Below are 18,140 nucleotides of genomic sequence, written 5' to 3'. Positions count from 1 at the left end.
ACTTCAAGACATGGAACTTCCATAGTGTTTCTATTCATAATATCTAAATTCTCAGAATTATCATCAGATCTCATCACCCGGTGTTACTACTGAGTTAAATATATGGCATCAGTGTTCAGCGATAGAATTTTAACTTTCCTCATGTTAATATTACTTCCAGTCTCTCTTCTTTGAGGCAGTATCAGATGCATAATATGAAGTTGGACCTCCTTCAGGAAAAGGATTTTCTTTTACTCTAGTTTAGTATATAATTTTATTTGGGGAAATCTGACATAGTGTATATGTGCTTCTGAAATTTAAATCCAAGCCCTCAAATCCTTTCAAGTATATGAGATAAAATCTCAAAATTAATAGATTTTTAATGACTATATTGTTTAATTAGTTTTTACTATTGCAGCTAATACTGTGTGTGTGTGTGATTTTAATTTTTTTTATCTTTATCAAGAACAACTTTTATTGCATTATTAATTGAATAGAAAGATCACAGAAAAAGCTGTTTTTCTCTCCATGCTGTCTAAAACTCAGTAAAATAATATGAATTGTATGAATTGAATGGTTCCACCAAAAACAATTGTCCTGGCCATACACTTGAGAATACAGATGTGCTTTATATACCTTGATGCTTCAAGGCTGATTTTTACATGTTGAACTTAAATTGTCAGGATGAATAATTTCAGTCCTGGTGAGGCTGAATCTGGAGTGCAGTGTCCAGTTCTGGGCTCCTAAGGACAAGAGAGACATGGAGCTTCTGGAGCACATCCTGTGAAGGGTGACAAAGATGATTGAGAAACCAGGACATCTCTGTTATTAGGACAGACTGAGGGAGCTGGGCCTGTTCAGCCTTGAGAAGGGACAACTGAGAGGGGACCTCATCAATGTCTGTCAGTATCATAAAGGGAGAGTTCTAAGAGGATGGAGCCAGGCTCTGCTCAGTGGTGCCAAGCAATAGGACAAGAGGCAATGGGCAGAAGATGATGCACAGGAAGTTCAGAATGAACACGAGGAGGAACTTCTTTACTGTGCAGTTGACTGAGCACTGGTACGGATTTTCCAGGGAGGTTGTGGAGTGTCCCTCATTGGAGACATTCCAGATCTGTGAGATATGACAGATCCTGTGCCATGTGCTTCAGGATGATCCTGCTGGAGTGGGGAGGCTGGACCAGATGACTCACTGTGGCCCCTTCCAGCATTACCCATTCCAAGATTCTGTGAATTTCACTAGGTGAACTGGTCATGAAATAGAAGCAGTTTCCAAATGCTGGAGTAGATCCTAAAAGTTTGTAAATATTGGTTGGTGACAGGGTTAGTGTCACAGATTATTGTATATTTTATGTAGTTAGATATCTCTGAAAGTCCAACACTTTGCCTTCAGTGTATTTCATATGCTATCAGAACTGGATCTTTTAGTTGATGTTTGAGTAGGCTCAGCAAATGATGCACTTTATTCAAACTGTATTAATAATTTTCAGCTTTTATGGATTTGTTCTATGATTCTAGTCTCATTCTCCATGTTTGGAAGAAGCAATACTTAGATACCCTCCTAACTGTCAAAACATGCGTTCTATTTATGTGCCTTTTGTCACTTCTGTCTTATCCTGAAGAGATATAAGAACAGTCTGCAAAAGCCTTTTAGTTTTAGGAACCAACTTAAACCAACTTTTTTTAAAAAACTCTTGTAAAACAGTAGTAGTTCCTGAAAATTGGCATGAGAATTCTAATATTAGAAAAGAATAGGGTGAAAGAAATAAATGTTTCTATTCTAATCACTATGATTCTGAATTCAGTCAAGAGATTAAATATTTCTTATGAGACTTCATTAATCAGAAACTGAAAGAACCCAAAATAATTAATGCAGTCAAGTGGGGTTAAAGTAGATCTTGCTTGACAAAATTAATGCAATGATGTATTTAAAAGAAGACAAGGGATGCTGGAAATCAGTGTCCTTAAAAATGTGATACAATTTTAAAATTATGTAGATGTTGGTTGATGGCTCCCAAATTCATTTTAAAGTGTATATAGACACCTATGGGGTGTATTTTAAGAGGTACTCTGAGGGCACTGATTATAAAATATTTAAGGCTTTTTTTCAGAGACCTGGAACAAAATATGAGATCACTGGTTATAATGAAACACCCAGAGAATGCAGTGCATCTTTTAGCCTAAAAGAAAGGTACTGAGATGGTCACATTCTGAAGTATCATGCAATAAACAAAAACTTGACACTAGAAAGCTGTTTAGTCTCATCAAAATGACACGTGGCTGAAAGCTGAAAATGTTTTTCAGGCCAAGGTTTACCAGGCAGAGCTTTAATGGTGCAGGTAGTCTTGTGTTGGGAAAGCTTCTTAGTGGCTGTTGTGGTGGTTCTCTGACCATGGACAAGTATGCATAAGTGGGATTGATTGCACATCAGGAAAACTTGATGTTTTTCAAATCTTAGAAAGCTGAGGTTTGTCAACATTTTATTTGCCTGCTGTGCATATATGCTGTAGAACTGGTATGAGTTGAAAATAGTTGACATGACTAGTATATTGGAATCCTATCTCAGGATTTTGTCAGAGCCAAGACTTCACCTTTGGGTACTAACTCATTTCGGACTGCTCTGCATGTATAGTTGAAAATTGAAATTGGAAGAGTTAAAATCTGTGGGACTTTAAGGGATAAGCTCTACAGTGCGTGAGCCTCTGCAGTGCTGGGGTGTCTGTGCCATCCAAGCCCAGCCAGTGGTGTTTTGAGATTTAATAGCTTGGTCTGCAGTGGCAGAAGAGTGTTTGCAGGGACAGGACTGTGTTATGGTGCATTGTTCTGCAAATATTCAGTAGCCATTGAAAAGAGACTTCATGGGAATTCTAAATTTTCCAGTCACATTCCTCTAGTGTAAATTGTCCCTTGTTTCATCTGTTGCCCACTATTTCTCTCCCCTTTGCACAAGACTTATACCACCATAGGACACCACCAAAAGAGAGTTTAGAAGTCCCTAGAAGTGTTATTCTTGCAATGTTGCCTTCCTTCTTTCTCCAGGAGGACCATTTTTGCCATTTCTTTCTCCAGCTCCAGTGGGAAAGGGCCTGGAGACCTATCTTGTTCTGCAGCCCAAAAGGACACACTGCTTTTCTATCCATTTTAAGTGCTCTGCAGCATTACCTAGATGCTGTTTTAGAAAATTTGGATTAGTAGCAGTGTTCTTCTCCAAGAGCTAATAGAAAATCAGCCTTAGAAATAGATAAATATACATGCGATTTATATTGAAAAAGTAAATGTGTGATTTTATAAATGGCAGTTAAATTAAATATCCAAGCCAATGAAACATCTGTAGAAAACAATTTCTCCATTTGGTGGAAAGTTGCCTTCCTTTTCTTTGTGATCTATATAGTACAATGTCTCAACAGTATAAATGTATATATTATATTAATATTAATAATTTCCCTTAAGTCATCTATGTAATAGATGTGCTAATTCTCTTAGAATTGCATAAATAATTCAATTTACTTTGGGAAATTTTTGCTTTCTTTTTTTGGCCTGTTGTCTTGAACTACTACTTGCCCAAGTAGATTGTTGATTCTTGAGTACTTTGGTTCAGGAGGCTGGAATGAGGCCTACTGTTTTTGTCTTTAAAACATTTAAACAGAGGGTTATTCTGACTTTGAACCAGGAGTTATGTGTCCATTATACATAACACTAGTAAAGAATAGGATAGCTGTCAGTCCAGATTAGAATCTGAAGATGCTTCTACAGAGCTCTTCACATTTGTGTGTGACCTCTGTCGACTTCCCTGTCTCATTTCTGCGTGATGTCAGGGAGAAGGAGTGAAAGGATGTTTATTCGCTTCTCACAGCAACGCTCCCCAACACACATCTTCAGGGCTGTGTTTCTTAAAGTAACCATCGACCAAGCTTCAGCAGTTCTCTCTCAGTGTATTTGCAAGCTGTTACAACACTTTTAGTGACATCTTCTCCTTCATGCTGGAAATATAACAGAAATTATGGCAATTATAGTGGAATATATCACTGGAAAGAAATAGATAGCAGGGCAATGACAGGACTGTGGGAGATAGTCATCCATCCTGGCACTCCCTTCAGAAAATGACCAAATTGGGGAATAATGTCTTGATGGAGCCAAAACTTCATTTGTAATATTTTTTTTTTTTTTTTGTCTCAGGTTAAACGTATGTGTTTTCTAGTATAGTCTTCTATTTCTTTTCATGTGATCTTTAAGAAACATTTGTGGGAGGACATCAAGTTACTGCCCTGTCTTAGTTAAACAAATGTCATGGTCTTAACTCCTTTGGAATTCATAAAACTGCAGGATTTACTATTGCTTTTTTTTTTTGTAACATGTAGAAAAAAGCTGTAGTATTATGCTGTTAGTAGAAAATTAATCCCAAATATGATAAATCATTATAATTTAAGAATTAAAATGAGTTTTATAGAAAATATTCAATTTTTTTTTGTTCATTTGATATTTAATAAGAAAATCAAACCGAAATATTTGTCTTGAAAATATTTATTCTAAGGTTTTTGTTGAGTTTTTTGTTTGGTTGGTTTTAGGTTTTTGGTTGTTGGTTTGTTTTGTTTGGGATTTTTGTTTGTTTTTGCTTTGTTTTTGTTATTTTTTCCCAATAGCCTCATTCCCTCCTCCACTTCTTGCGGAGGAAAACGTGTGAATTCAGGCTTTACTTGAACGTGAGAGGTCAGGATCTCTCCATCTTTGCATTGCATATTCCTGTTTTGTTCATTTCACAGGATTTTACCAGAGTACCACTTCTAAAATAAATATAATTTACTGGGACAAAACTGAAATATGGTTGCTTTTGAAATAGAAATTCAGATCTCTTGTCTGTTAAAGTGATTAATACTTTTTTCCTCTTCACTTTTTAGTCCAGCATCTTTCACCAGCATTCTTGATTGTAGTAATCAATACAGCCTTTGGGAGGTTACCTGGGAAAAGTTTATGGGGTTTATGGTGTGTGGTGTGTTCCTCCCCCAGGTTTGCTTTTTTTGTTTGTTTTCCTTGCTGCCTTCTGTAAGCTTTTTCCAAATAAAGGTTGTTCAAAACAACCTTTTTGCTCCCCAAAAACTTGCATTTGTCCTCATTAGCAGCAGCACAAGCAAGGCAATTAGCCTTTCCTCAGCAGCTCAGCCATACTCACAAAAATACAGGTACTAAGTGGTGAACACAAAAATGAAGTGCATGCATCCATCACAGTTCATGCTGGTGCCCTAAACAGGACAGAAGCTTCCAGAATGTGATGTCATTGGGCCCAACAGGAGGCTACTGAAAATGAATAGTTGCTTAGAAACAACACAACTCTGGGCATGGAACATGTAGGAAGAGGCCCAAGAACCAGGGCAAGCTGGACAGCTCGCAAAGAAGTTTGCTACTAAAATTGTATTGCTATGAGCATTTCACAAAATACTGCATTACAAAGAAGTTTTTCAGAGTCACCAGATAGCTTGTTTTGACGATTTTTCAGTAAAGATAGCTCCAGGCGCTGTGCTAGTCAGTCAACCAAATTGGGACTGTGTTTTAGAGAGAAAAAAAAGGAAGCAGATATTGGACTGTCCATACAAATGTGAAGCAGATAAAATGCCCTGAAGAAACTCCCATAGCTCACTCACACAAACACTTTAAATAAGAGATAATAAAGAAGGAGGTCTGTAGTTTCTTTAGTCTTGGTTTCCAACTAGGTCGGTTGCATATGTGTAAAAAAATAAAACACATATGTGTAAAATAAAAGAAATTTTTTGAAAAGTAAAAATAGTGAAATAATAAATGTTTAAAATATCTAAATAGGGATTAGCAACACTTACCCAGACATTGAAACTGTTATAATAGACTTACATATATATCTGTGTTGGATCAGCAATAGAAATTATTTTCATACAGTAAATTCTAGCTGGTGTTCTACTAGATACTCAAGTTTTCAGGTTGAGGATCCAGTTCCTCAGCAACCCTGTATCTTCTGGTTGTCTTCATGCAATGTTATGTGAATTTGAACATGTTGTCTTTCTATTATGTTCCAAAATAATTTTGTCTTAATAATCAGTTTCAAACATTATTTTCTTTAACTCTGTCTAAATCTCTTAATTATAATTTAGTTAGGAAGCTTTTTCAGTCTTTATTCTGCTGTAGCATTGTTCATCCTGTTCAGAGGCCATTTGGAAAGATGAGGTATGACTTTTTTTCTAATTGGATAGAAAAAGTAGTCAGCTAAAAATATTCAGTTAATGGCTCTGATGTTTTGTTAGGGTTTGAGCAGAGATTTTTTAATATAACATAGCAATATATTATAATGATGTAGCAATAAGATGGTTTGCTTATGAAAATTGTCATGTATCAAGTCATGGCTGATCATGCTCAAATGGAGCATGATAACTCTGACCTAGAGTACATAATTTTTCAAGTTTAGCAGTGTACCTTGACCACATTCCTTTAAAGTTTCTGCATTTTATTAACACTAAGCAGTATTCTAGGATGGCTGAAGAAGTGAATTTTATTTTTGAAATTAGGACAAAAATCAAGAAAGAGGGAAATGATTTAAAGTGATCACCTCACAAGGCAGAGATAGGCATGAGTTCTGGAAATATTGGCTGCTGTGATAGAAAATGAAAGAGCAAGAAATTAGAAAGTTGTGAAATAGGTATTTTGTGAATGACATTGGTAAGGTGTAAAAAGGTGCTGTAAATGATGAAGTTGGATTGGTTCCTGAAATTGTGGTATTGGAAATAATATAGCAGACAACTTGGGTCCAGGTAATGTTATCCAGCTAACGAACCTGACATACAGCTGAAGTTCTGATATTTTGTTAAACTGAGAAAATCTGGGGAGAATAACAAGATGGAAATATCATTAGGAAGAAGTTGATTTTACTTTTTTATTTTATTTTTCTAAACAGTGTTAAGTAAGGGATCATGTGTTTCAACAGGTAAAGCTGGAATGATAATTTTGCTCAGAACAGGGATCTCTGTAAAGGGATAGTTTAGATACAGTTATAGGGACATAGGAAGACTGGTATATTTTGCTTGTTAGGAGAGACTGATTCTGTTTCCATTTTTATACCATAAATGTGTACTTAAATAGATGTGAAAAGTATTGGGGGGCTGCCATGAAATGGTTGTGACTGCTTACATATAATCAAAAAAGAGGAAGGAATTTTATATATATATATATACACACACACACACATTCACATATATTAAAATAACAAGGTAAAACAGTCCCTGAGGAGCAAAATTATATGGACTTGTTTTGTAAGTGAACTTCATAAAGCCAAATAAAATATGTGTGTGAGACTTCTGTAGCTTTTTGATAGTTTTATAACTGATTTTTGGACTTCTGAGCCAAAATATATTCAGCATTGCACACAATAGCTCTGTTTCCTTCCTGTGGGTACCACTTAGTGAAGTTTTCTTTACATATGAAAAGTAACCGTTTGTGTTTCCTTATCAGTTTGTTTATCTTCCTTTCAGAGGAAGAACTTCTCTGCTTAAAAAAAATAGAGTTAATGTGATGTCTGTTAGAGAAAAATGTTCTTCTGAAGTTTAGTGGCCCTTAATGATGTGTTTCTGTTGTCATGGAAATGAGGATTTTTTTTTTTTTTGTAGGTTTATTTGTTCTACTTTTGCTTTTTATAGCCTTCCTTTTATAAGTTTAGCTTTGTACTGGCAGTGTTGTGCTTCATCAAAGAAAAATTATACTTCCTTTATCATCCTTTTGCTTCCCTTTTATGTCCACTAGAGTTTAATGGCTAATAAGGCTGAGGAAGAAACAAATACTGGGAGATAAGAAGATATTGGGTATGTAGTTCACCTTATATGAACAGAGTCTCAATCTGGAAGGAAAAAAAAGGCATCATTACAATGAGGCATGCAATGGTAAAGTTAAGAATTGGACTGTACTAAATACTAGATATTGTTAACACTTTCCATCTCATACAGATGTGAGCTGCAAAGTTATTGATGGAGGCCATGAAAGCAATCCAGTTTTTACTGTGTCTGTTTTCTGTCATTGACTGAACAAGAGGTCTTTTTCCTTTGTGCTTAAATACAGCATCATGTTGTTTACAGTTCTTTCATATTTCTTTTTTTCTGGGGCTTGATAAGAAAAATTATTCAAACATAAACGTGGTTTATGCTATTTACAGAATAATTAGAAAGTGGCATTAATGAGTTAATCCTGTGTTAATTCTGATGCCAGGAACCCCTGAGGCATGTCAAAATCAGACAGACCTCTTCAAGATGTCCATGACACACTACATAGAATGTCCATCCATGGTGAGGTCCAGCATACCTCACCACCTGCCATGCTTTTATAGTTTTCTTCCTCACCATTAAATTTATCATAAAAATGGTCTGTTTCATCACAATAAAGCCAATAATTTCTGATCTAATGAGTGTGAAATGTCCATGAAGGACATGTCATACGTGTTAGAACATCAGACAGGACCATCTGTACATCCTCCTGTAACATCTGTACATCCTCCTGTAACACCTGCAAGCTACCATGACGGGACAGAGCACGGGGTCATTCAGCGGCCACTTGGGATGACATATGGGTACTAGCTGGGGAGGCTTATCTGGGTCAGCATATACCTCAGGGTCCTAATTCCTCATTATGTCTTCAGAATGTTCCCCCATAGCAGTTTTAATGTATATATTCAAATGAGCTGAAGAGCTGTAAGATAGTGATACCTGTAAAAATAAGCACAGAAATATTTTTGTGCTGATTCAGAGAAAAAGCATGATTAAGGTTGTGAATTATTTGAGCCTCTTTGATGAGATAGGTTCCTTGCTTCCAAGAAAATGTGGGAAAGGTTGAAAGAGTTGATACTTGAGAAGCAACTATGATCTCTTTCACATAGGGTCTTCCTTCATGGAAGAACCTTCCTTATACATCTACCTTTGTAGTTAACATTATAATGCAATATAAAATTCACATTATAATGAAATAGGTATGCAGTGAGTAACAGCTGCAGCTGGGTTCCTAAGAGGCAGATCTCATAAACTATTATAAGTTACTGTAGTCTGCTAAGAGCATGAAAAATGTGGGGAAAAATCTGCAAAACCCATGTGTATCTAAGCTAGCTTCCACACTTTCTCAAATATTTAGTTGCATGCTGTGCCTCCAGTACCATCACTTTCAGGGTTTTTATCCCTTCTCTGAGTACTTAATTTTTTAGCCATCTTGGTAATTTCTTTTTAAACAAGTTTCCTTATTTTTAACATTCCCCATATGAACTTTAGTAAAACAATGATTGATATGGACTGTACTTTTTCTCTGTTTTGTCATAGCTTTTCTGTGTGTTGCTGTATATTTTGAAATCAAATACCTCAGTGTTTCACTGATTGTTTTCCTTCTGTATTGATGTACCAGTTCATCAGTGTCTTCACTTGGGGAAAAATTATATTTCCATTTTTATATGTGTAAATTACTCTTTCTCTTTAAAAATAAATAAAACAAAGGTATGATATTTTGATGCTAATTATTATTACAGGTATCAACAAAATGTTTTAAAAAATTAAAAAAAAATTTGTTAGTGCAGGATAATTAAAAAAGGCACATAGCAAGTTAGTACTTTATTAAACATATCCTTCAAAAAATCATACGGGTGGTTAATTCACACCTGAACATCTGAGATTGCTTCATTTGGGTTTTATGTGCTAAGTATACAAAATATTTTTGAAGTGATAAGAACATAGTTTCTAGAGTAGATATGCATTCCTATGATCTACATTGTTAGCAGATAGATTTAGAAAGACAAACAATCTTCATGATTATAAGGCATTACACAATTCAGAAAGGTACTCATTTTACTGTGATGCACACTTGAATTCTTAGTGGTAAAATAACAATAGAATAACTGTCATGAGCGTTACAATATTAAAAAAGTCCTGATTTTATTCAGCCCATATTTTTCCATTATTTGGATCATAGTCTGAGAGACAGACTGGAAAACATCCTAAGAATCCATTACCAGAGTAAGTGCTGGCTTTACAATTATTATATTTATACAAGGATTAGTGAAGAAAATATTTGGTGACACTTTTATTTGCTAAAATTTCTACAACGTAGGGTATGCATTTTAATACGTGCAAAGAAGGCTTAGAGAACTCTGATATTTAAAACATATCTAAATCAGTAATCAGTTTATCTCTACTAGAGTGAAGGTGATAATTCAGGAAATGTGGTTTGGTTTGCTGTGTTTTAGCCATCTGACAGCTTTTACTCTCTTTGTGGGAAACTTTTTTTTTTCCTTTTGGTCATCTGAAAACTGATCTGTAATCCATTTATGTGATTTAGTTTTCCAGATTAGGAAGATCCTCTAATTATGTTGTATTAAGAGATTGCCATTAGAATTTGTAATGGAATCTTAGCTTGAATACCATCCAAAATGTGCTACCTCAAAAAAAAAAAAAAAAAAGAAAGTTTTGGTTATCTTTTTTTCCCACAACTTGTCCTGTTGTAATGTTGCTCTGTTATAAGAGTATCAGATGCTACTTTGAATCTTTCAAAGGCAGTAAGTAAGTAACAGAGATTAAAAAAGGGATTACAGGATCCAGGGAGTTCACTGAACCAGCATCATTAAACCAGTGCTCATGTAAGATATTTATAAACTGTTCTTTTGTAGCCTGTAATTGAACACTCAGTTTTAGTTATGGTTTTAAATCTCTTTCTCTGATTTCCTAGGAATGATAAAAGGGTGAGGTGAGGGACGCAGTGGAACACTCAGTGTATGTTCTGTCATGATTTACATGCCTTTTGTTGAGGGGCATGCATATTGCATAAAGGTCTCATCTGCTGGACACTTTGCATCTGAATAGAACTACATAGGAGTATATATGTGTATGGGTGTGTTTCTATTCATGAATCTATGTGTGTATATATACAGACACATTTACACATACGTGCATCTTTGCATGCTCTAGGTGCACTTCATCTCTAGAGCATGGAACAGTGTTAGAAGTCTGCCAATTTTCTTTTTAAAAAATTCATTTTTGGGTTTTTCTTTGGCATGACAGTTTCACTAAGAGAATGGCAATGATGCCTGTTTTAGATTCCTTACATTTGTTGCATTTAAGCTATAAAAGACAGTCATGCATTGCTCATTAGGGGGTATGCTAAGGAGTAAAAAGCTTGCTGGTAAACTGTTATAAGCAGAGTCTAACTTCTATTATTTTACAAATTGTATATTTGTGATCTCTCAAGTTTTAAAAATAAGGCAACTAAAATTGTCATTATAATAATCATTAAACATCTATGATTTTTTCAACTTGACAATTCTCCATAAATCATAAGTTTTCTATGCCAGTGGGAGGACCCACACAGCAGCCTTTTGTTTATTTATCTTTTTTTTTTCTCCCTCAACTGCTAATCTCCATTTTTTGGCTTGTTTTTCCTTTCTTACTCCTTTTGGAGATTGGATGAAATGGAAGCAGTTGGAGAAAAGTCAAGTGTTAGCAAAAATGTAGTTGGCATCTACACAAAGAATCTACTGTAACTAATCCCTATGTCTCACTTCAGCGCCTGGTAAAATCCTGGAGGAGATCATTCTGGGTGTTACTGAAAAAAACACTGCAGTCGTAAGTCACAGCCAGTACAGATTCATGAGGGGAAAGTCCTGCTTATCAAACCTGATGATATCCTTTTAAGACAAGGTAGTCCCCCAGCTGAAGAAGGGAAGCCAGGGATATAATCTATTTTAGTAAGGCTTTTGATACTGTGTCTCAGAGGATCCTTCTGGACAAGATGTCAAGCACACAGCTGGATAAGCATGTCAATGCAGCAGGTAAGCAACTGGCTCATGGGTCAGGTGGAAAGGGTTACTGCAAATGGGGTGACATCAGACTGGCAACTTCTTCATTAATGTCCTGGATTCATGACTCAAAAGAGTACTAAATGTGCAGATGCTAGTAAATTGGGATTTTAAGGAAGGCAAAGCCAGATCCTTCACCTTGGAAGTGTCAACTGTAGATGTATGCACAAACTGGGAAATGAGAGGCTGGGGAGCAGCACCTTGGAGAGAGATCTGAGGGTCATCGTCAATGGCAAGTTGAATCTGAGTCATTGTGCCCTGGCAGCCAGGAGGGCCAACCCATGTCCTGGGGGGCACCAGGCACAGCATGGCAGCTGGGCAACGGAGGGGATTGTCTTGTTCTGCTCTGAGCTGGGGCAGCCTCACCTCGAGTGCTGGGGGCAGTTCTGGGTGCCTCAGTGTAAGAGGGTATAAAGCTATTAGAGAGCATTCAGAGGAGGGTTACAAAGACAGTGAAGGGACTTGAGAGGAAGCCTTATGAGGAGCAGCTGAGGTCACTTGGTCTGTTCAGCTTAGATAAGAGGAGAATGAGGGGAGACCTCATTGCAGTCTGCAACTTCCTTGTGACCAGTGATGGAACTGAGGAAATGGTCTGAAGTTGTATCACAGGAGTTTTAGGTTGGAATTAGGAAAACATGTGTCACCCAGAGGGTTTTTGGGCACTGGAACAGGCTCCCCAGGGAAGTGGTCACAGCACAAACATGACAAGACTTCAGGAAGCATTTGAACAATGCTCTCAGGTACATGGTTTGTGTCTTGGGGCTGTCGTGTGCAGGGACAGGAGAGGGACTTGATGATCCACTTTAGTCCCTCTCCTACATTATTTTCATACTGCTCGATTAGTTTTTTTCTTACAGTTAGTGTATGTTATATATGTGTTGTGTGTTCTTCTCTGCCCAGCTGCCTGCTTAGCTACTAACTTAGGAGTCCTTGTCAAAACAAAGGACTTTACCATGTACCACCTCTTGAAATCATCAGAAGGTGCTTTTAGACATTCCTCAGACTTTCAAGATAAGAGAGAAACTCTATGGAGCCAAAGAGAAGCTTGAATGCTTTAATAGACCAATAACCTCCAATGGAACAGAGGCACACAGGGAAATACAAATTGTTGTTGCTTGTAGGATGGATAATATTTTTAATCACAGTTTTTCAGCTCAATAAGGCTGGTGGGAAGGGAAGAGAAAACACAGTTTGACTGTAAATAATTCTTCCATTCATCAGACACCGACATTCTGAAGATATTTGAATGAGCACTTTGATGTACAAAGACTACAAAAGTCAAGGGAATCTCAAAGCACATTAAGATATGAAATCTCTCAAAAACATGATTACAGCTTTAAATAATTAACAGATTAAAAGCCAGAAGGGTCTAATGTGGTCATTTAGTCCAAACTGCTGCATAATGCAAGTATTAATCAGAGAATTCCTATGACCTAATTAACTTAAAGTTTAGCTAGGAAAATACAGATTATGATTTAGTTTTGTGTGTGTGTAGATCCAAGAATCCAATCTTGGCTAATTTCTCTAGTGTTTTGAAAAAATAATTTGAATATAATTTCTATTCTCCAATGTCTAGTTTCAAATTCCATTAATATTGACTTTAGAATTTCCCATTAGGTCTGTTTTCTTGCAGATACTCTGGTGTAATGTAGTTACCCCTCACCTTTATTCTTAAATTTACCATACTAACACTTTAAAATTTTTAATTGAAGGTGTGCCTGTGGTCAGTTTTAAAGTACTTCCATTTTTCATCAGCATCTTTGCATTGATGGCACCAAAAACTATATGGAATATTTCAGTGATAGTTGTACCAGTAGAAAATAATAGAATACAATCACAGTGATTTGGTTTGGAGAAGACCTCTGAAAAGAGTGCAGTCCAAGTCCCCTGATAAAAGCAGAGTCTGCTAGAACTGTATGTGTTGAGTATGCTACCAAGTAATTCTTTTTAGAATCACTTGATCTAATACATACCTGTATGGGTATTTATTAGTATATCCACTTCCTATAGCACTATCTGGGGTGAAAAAGGCTCAGCTGGATGATCACAATGCTCTGTTAATCTCATGGCATCCAGTTTTCAAAGGGAATGTGAACAGCTATCTGAAGTTGGGATTAAATATAGGCTTTAAATATAAGCTTACTGCTGAGATCTAGAGCTTCCAAGTGGAGAATCTAGCCATAATATTTAGAAACCTGTATGTAGAAATATATTATTGGGCATCTCCCTCAGTTATACTGTCATTCATGTTCAGTTGATAGTTCTTTATTTATCTGTCAACCAGGAGCATCTTTTCAGAGTTAAACCTTAGAGAATGAATAGCAGTATCCTTTGGGAATATGGACAATTAATTTTGATCCCAAAATACAAAAGACATAATTTTCTTAGTCTTAGGTTTCAAAATGATTGAAGGTCTTCAAAATTTTAGAGGATATATAATTCAGTATAATTACTGACAATGTTAACTAATTTTACTCTGGAAAGTTTTACTTATTTTCAAAAGTGAAACCAGTAAGAATCATGAAACATATCCAGTCAGACTAAAGGTTTTAAATTACAGATGATGCTTACAATAACTCCAGATAATAGTCTGGAAGAATGTTAAGATTGGTATTCTGAATCAGAGATACTGTTAATCATTTTCTATTATCATTCTCCTCTTGATCGAGACTGTGTATATGAAATATATATGTGAATACTGATATGAACGGGTTACTTATCTCTTGTGCTTTAAGTATATCATATGCGGTGGTGAAAGATCTCAGTGAAAGAATTTTTTTAAGCAGACAAGACTTTCACAAAGTTTCTGAATATGATAATGATGTTAGTGTTTATTAGTATTTAACATAATGAGGCTATATGCAAGGAGGTTGTCTTCTTGCTCCCCTCTTCAATAATATGTTTAGAAGACAGAAGAATGAAGAAAGAAATAAAAATAAATTAAGGTCATCAAGGAAAGGATGTCCATTAATCTTCTGTCAAATGTAACATCCATTATAAAAAATAGTAAGAGACTTATTTCTATCAGGTGAAGCCCTGTACTGAAATTTCTTTAGTCTATATGACTATCCTGCTGTCTCTTGATAGCTTCCTGTTTTAAACTGGTAGTTTGTTCCTCTAGAAGAATATAATTTCCTCAGAAAAAATTACTATTGGGAATTAGTAGAACTATACAAATCCCGTCAATGGGGTAAGCAACAATATTCTGATACCGTTACATTTTGCCTTCTACTTTTTTCCTTCCACTCTTAACATTCCACTTCCTCACTAATTCTGGTAATTTTCATGTCATTAAGCATTCCTCCTTTCCCTGGATACTTGTGTGAGTGTCTGCTATGAGTTAAACTCAGGGCCATGTGCTCTTGGTTTATTATTCTGTAAGTATCTCATGAAGTTGTATATATGAAATACACATCCCAGAGCAGACATTTAGAGACATTTTGGAAGTCTTAAAGCTTCACAATGCTTCCTTTAACACCCGTCTGTTGGGATTTTCCAAAAATTAAATAGTATGTGCCATTATTTTATAGTAACATTTCAATTTTGAATATAAAATATAAATTGTGGAGCACTCTAAATAGAAAAATTTAATTTAAAGTTTTAATTTTTCTGTGAATGTTTTCCAGATTTCTATAATCTGATGCCTAATTTACATAAAATAATTACTACCTGCTCATCTATGTTAATGTTTAGGTGAGTTTAGCAGTGAGCTTTTAAAATGTATATCCCACTTTTCCTCACCTGCTCTATTTTGGTTTTCACCACAGAATATTCTCTAAGAACATACATTGTTTTTATAATTTATGTTCTCATAAATGTTTTTATATATGCATTATATTTTTTTCATACAATGAAATGAGAACATGCTTTCCAGGAGTGAACTGTACACCACTCCATCTCCTGAAGGGCAGTCTGTCTGTGAGACCTGACTGGCATTAGTCCAAAGTGAATTCCCTCGAAGCACAAACACTTATTGCTTCACTCCCAATATCCATCACAACTTTCTCCTGTAGTCGGAGGCAAAATAGCTGAAGTAATCTGAGCTGGCCTTTGATTTTTCTTATTTGGTTATTGAGGTAGTAGTATTAGCAACATAAATAATTTTATGCTTTTAAATTATGTATTCATAATCAAGTTCATTATGTTGTCATGATCAAGACATCACTGCACCACAACATTATCATTATTATGTAATTGAAAATCAATAGGACTGAAGGGTGGAATGGTAAACTGATTTGAAGGCCATTCAAAACTGGGAGTAAAAGTCAGGTGTTTGTCATGCTGTTTAAAGCTGTAAGTGCTCAGCTACATTTCATAATATCATAATGGACACCAGGGGATCCCTTAATGTCATCAGCTTCCAATTATTCTCTTGATTAACTGTTTATTTAGTCTCATTATACAGTTGGATATTCTGTCTTGTCTTGCCATTTACAATTGGCATGGTTGTCCAATGATCACTTGCACCAATAATCTCATTTCACATTAAAAGGGAATTTTAGGCAGTTTAATGTAGTTCCCACTAATATAGCTCTTTTCTGTGGTAAAAGTGTTTCCAGAAACAGAAGCTAGTGTAGCTTCTCTGTAGGGTTTTAGAGTAGCTATGTATCACTGGTGGAAAACATGTTTTCCCAGTATGCTGTGGTTGCTGCTTAGAAAGTCACATACAGTTGGTATTTTCTGCATTGGTTTGCTACTCTGCGTAAGAATTGCAGAGCTTTTCTGTTCTTTGGCTTTAGGATTAACATCTATTCATAATTTAATCTTGAAAGGTCCTTGGAGCAGTTCTAAAGAAACATCGAGGAGGCAGATTTATGTTTCAACCTTGTTAATAAAGTGCAGTTAAATATGAAGGAAGCTCACATGAAATATCTTTCACATTCTCTCTTTTGCTCACTGTCACACAAACTGTGTGGATGACCAGTTAATAGCACCTGAAACTGAGCAGAGTTCTCTGAAGGAGCTTTGACACTTACATAGTTTGGAGGAGTTGCTGTTTAACAAGAGGAGCTGTCAGTATCTTCATAACAATAATATTTACAAAGAAAAATAGATTATTGTAGGGGTGGGGGTAAAACTTAAAGCCATTTTTTGTCAATGCTATGTTTTGCTTCATCAGTTATGGTGATTTCATCTTAACCTTTGCATGTGAGTGTGGTAGGCTTTTTAGGAAGTAAAAAATCCTGTCATTAAAATTAAGGTGTGTGTGAACGTGGTGTGAAAATGACCATTGTGGGAAGTAGATCAAGGATTCATTCAGCTCAACATCTTATATATTTGTGCCCAAAGCAGTCTGCCTTGGAAGTAGAATAAGAAAGGGCCAAAACTTTTTCACAAAATATTCCTCTACTCCCTGGTAAATTTCAGCTCAGGGATCTCATGTCCATGAATCCTTGTGATTCAGATTCTCCTTGTTATTTTGTTGGGTTCTTTCCCCCCTCTACAACAGCCTGCTACAACTAGTTTCCACAACTTAAATACACGTTGTGTTACATGCTTTCGTTTACTTCTGGGCTTACTTGTTTTGCAGTCCTGTCCTTTTATTGAGCAAGTAATTTCTTCTTGACCTTTTTATGTCGCTCAAGATTGTGCCATCTTTACTGTAGCTTCTCCCAGTTATCTCTTTCCAACCTTTTTTCTTTTTGTTTCCTGTTATATTTGAAAAAAAGTTTTAATGTTTGTTTCAAAGACAAGGTAATTTGGTTTAATCAGTGACCTGTATATTCCATTGTTGCAAACATCATTATTGAGGACGTTGGTCACCCCAGATATTTGGTGCTATTGAGAAATAGAAACATCTTAGAAACAATTTGCCAGCCTAGGTAAAATAGTCGCCATTTTTTGAATGGCAAATTTTGAAATATGGAGATTTGTTAATGCTTATGTAAGAAAATATTTTGAAGAGAAAGAATAGCAGAGGAGACTTACACAGGAGATCTGTTTTAAAGGAGATAGGCCTCTCTTAAAAAACTGTCTAAAGGAATAATTCCTAGAAAGATGGAAGACGCTTAGATCCTATGGTGTTTGCGGCATTTCTATAAATACAGACCTTCTCAATGTGTTGATTTTAAATGATCAATTAGATATGAGAACTGAAAATCTGATATTTTTTTTTCAGTTATTTCAGAAAATGGAGCCCTAGAAACATGAACTAAAAGAGAAAAAAAGGTAGAAAATGTGTTGAGTCATAAATAATGTTTCAGTTATTTAATTATGTATATACATTTAACTTCATACATGATAATTCTTCTGATGGGAACCAGATGTGAACAGATTTATATGCAAACAGAGTAAAAAAACAACAAAAACCCAACAATCACCCCCCCCAAAG

Source organism: Poecile atricapillus, chromosome 4 (assembly GCF_030490865.1).
Source record: "Poecile atricapillus isolate bPoeAtr1 chromosome 4, bPoeAtr1.hap1, whole genome shotgun sequence".
In the NCBI taxonomy this organism is placed as follows: domain Eukaryota; kingdom Metazoa; phylum Chordata; class Aves; order Passeriformes; family Paridae; genus Poecile; species Poecile atricapillus.
The sequence above is the reverse complement of the archived record's forward strand: the minus strand, read 5'-3'. Positions refer to the sequence as shown.